Source organism: Adiantum capillus-veneris, chromosome 8 (genome assembly GCF_014529385.1).
Source record: "Adiantum capillus-veneris isolate H3 chromosome 8, ASM1452938v2, whole genome shotgun sequence".
Taxonomy (NCBI): domain Eukaryota; kingdom Viridiplantae; phylum Streptophyta; class Polypodiopsida; order Polypodiales; family Pteridaceae; genus Adiantum; species Adiantum capillus-veneris.
This window is the reverse complement of record NC_140938.1, coordinates 84,569,141-84,572,509: the sequence shown is the minus strand read 5'-3', so window position 1 is coordinate 84,572,509 and position 3,369 is coordinate 84,569,141.

Sequence of the window (3,369 nt, the reverse complement as noted above, 5' to 3'; positions counted from 1 at the left end):
CTTCAGATATCAATTGACCACCACCTTCTGGTGTCTGCGCATTCTAGTGTCTATAAGGAGTGTCTGAATTGGCTAGGACGTGATCTCCTTCAGATATCAATTGACCACCACCTTCTGGTGTCTGCACATTCTGATTCTTGAACTCCGTTTCAATACTATTTGGTATGGCCATACCTAGTGCTACATTGTCTAAAGTTGTGGCACCATTTGAACTACCCATCATAGATGTCTAGTTCCTTGCTTCCTCTGAAGCTCTCTCATCCAGACTTACTGGTCATTCTCCTTGGTTTAATTTGGTAATGTTCTTGCTAGTCTTGACCAATTTTCTAATGTAAGAGGATAGAGTTAAGGTCAATCTCAACTATGGGGAATATATTCATGGAGACTAGCATCCTTTCTATATTCTTCATGCCATACATAACTCTTTAGGTCACATTGTTTTCTTTCATGTTCTAGTGTTATTCATCTCGATGTGAATTCTTCTGTTTGGCACATGTATAGTGAGTGTCTAGCTAGCATAATTATGTATGGCCCCTGCACTCCTTAGCCAAGGTATGCCCAACATGATGCTATAGGTGCCTTGAATGTCCATTACCAGAAAACTTGTCTTGAATTCTCCAAAGACAACTTTAATATGGAGATTCTCTACAAGGCCACTAGCTTGCACTATTCTTTATCTGCCATTCTAATTTTGAATGGTGTAGACTTCATCTTTTGTATGACGTATTTTCCAAGTATGTTTACACAAACATCTAACTTTTGAGCCCTAACTTGTGTTGGAATTAGGGTTGCAGAGAAACACACACAGCTTGGAGAAGACGAAGGAAGCTCAAGGCACACAATAGAGAGTGTTACTTAGTGTGCAATGGAAAGATAGATAGCCCTAGAATGATGGGCGTATATAGAATGCACGGGGGAAAAAACCTCCTAAAGAGGGAAAAAATGCCCCGGCGGTCCTAGTGTATTCACACACATCACTACCACATTTATATGGTAACAAATCCCCCCTGGAGTGATGCGGTGAACGAGAGCTGGCACATGAGTTAAGGGAAGTGCCATGCCCTAAGGACATGATCAGTCCACAAAGGGGAGTAAGCTCAAAGCTTTGCGGAAAGCTTCAAGCTTCTCATGAGACAATGCCTTTGTGAAAAGATATGCAAGGTTGTCCTGTGTTGGCACATAAGCCAAGCTGATCTCTCCTGCTAAGAGCCTCTCCCTGACATAGTGGTAATGCACTCAATGTGCTTTGTGTGAGCATGAAAAACTGGGTTCCTCGCAACTGCCAATGCGCTCTGACTATCAGTGTAGATAGTGTTGGCAGTGTCCTGTCCAACACCCAAATCAGCCATAAGGCGTCTGAGCAATACACACTCAACCGTAGCTATGAAGACTGGCCTGTACTCAGCCTCACAACTCGAAGTGGCCACAGTAGGTTGCTTCTTGCTCAACCATGATATACATGAACTGGCAAGCATGAAACAAAAACCGCTTGTGGACACTCGCGTGTCAAAACAACCAACCCAATCTGAGTCCGAAAAAGCATGTAAGTCTGGCAGCAATGATCCCCCCTTGGGATAAAACAAGCCAAGATGTAAAGTGCCACTAAGGTAGCGAAAAATCCTCTTGACAGCCTGTCAATGCTTAGACCCTGGGCTATGCGTAAATCTGCCAACTTGTGAGACTGCAAACTGAATATCCGACCTCGTCTTGCATACATAAATGAGGCAGCCAACAGCACTAAGGTAGCGGAAAATCCTCTTGACAGCTTGCCAATGCTTAGACCTTGGGCTATGCATAAATTTGCTAACCTGTGAGATTGCAAACTGAATATCCGGCCTCGCCTTGCATACATAAATGAGGCAACCAACAACAGTTTGATAAAGAGTGACATCAGAAGGATCGCCAGCATCATGTAGACTCAACTTCAAACCTGTTTCCATGGGAGTGGCAATAGGTTTGCAATCCTCAAGTCCAAACTTACATAGCAATGTCTCTATGTAACTTTTCTGACACAGGGCAATACCACCATCACACTGCTTAAACTGTATACCCAAGTAATGATGCAACAACCCCAAATCTTTCATCTTGAAAGTAGCATTCAAATCAGCCTTAAATTCAGCAATATGTCTCTCATTTGGTCCAGTGATCACCAAATCATCAACATAAAGAACCACAATGAGAAGTACATCACCCTCACGCTTTACATACAATGTGCTTTCTGTTCGACTGTTACGAAAGCCTTGTTTGACCAAATGAGTGTCAGCTTTCTCATACCAAGCACGAGGAGATTGCTTCAACCCATACAAAGCCTTGTTACATTTGCACACTTTGTCCTCTTGTCCTTTTATGACAAAACCGCGAGGCTGCGTTACATAAACTTCCTCAAATATGTCACCATTCAAGAAAGCAGTAACAATGTCTGATTGATGTACATCCCAACCAAAATGAGCTGCCAATGCACATAGAAAACTCACAATAGTCATACGACAAGTGGGAACAAAAGTCTCTTCATAATCTATGCCTTTTTGTTGTGCATAACCTTTTGCAACAAGTCGAGCCTTATGGCGATCGATCTCACCATCCGGCTTGCGTTTCAACTTGTAAACCCACTTTGTACCAATGGCCTTTTTCCCAGGAGGCAAATCACATAAAGTCCATGTGTCATTTTCTATAAGTGCATCATATTCTGATTGCATGGCAGCCATCCAATTTTCTGAATTCTGTGCTTCATCAAAAGACAGAGGCTCCTCAACATCATGTAAGCTAGACACAGCCAAAGCATAACAATGTGATGCATAAGATGCATGGCGAGAGCCTGAACGAGTACGACTAGACAAAGGTGCATCCAATTTACTGTCACGCAAAGTGTGCACCAGCCATTTTGGCATACCTCTAGCCTGCTCATTTTCAGCCCTTTCCTCATCAAGTACATCATGTACATCTACATCAGTAATAGGCTGATCTAAAACATTTTCAGAAACCCCCATAGGCTGTACATTTGCCTCATTGGAACTTACATTCGTATTTCGACCACTGAAAAGAGGCAACAAAGTGTTATAAATGTTCTGTGAGCTTACATTACTGTCTCTAGTACATGACAGCAAGGGTTGAAAGAAACTTCCACAAACACTACATCCCAAGAAACCAGAATACGTTTTGGGTGTGGATGATACAACCTGTAACCTTTGCTTTTAGCACTATAACCAACAAAAATACATTTGACAGCCTTATCATCCAATTTTCTGCGTTGCACTTGTGGCACCAAAGCATATACCAAACAGCCAAAAACACACATGTGCTCAATATAAAGCTTTCTATCATGCCATGCTTCATATGGAGTAATAGACTGCAAAGCTTTCGTAGGACACC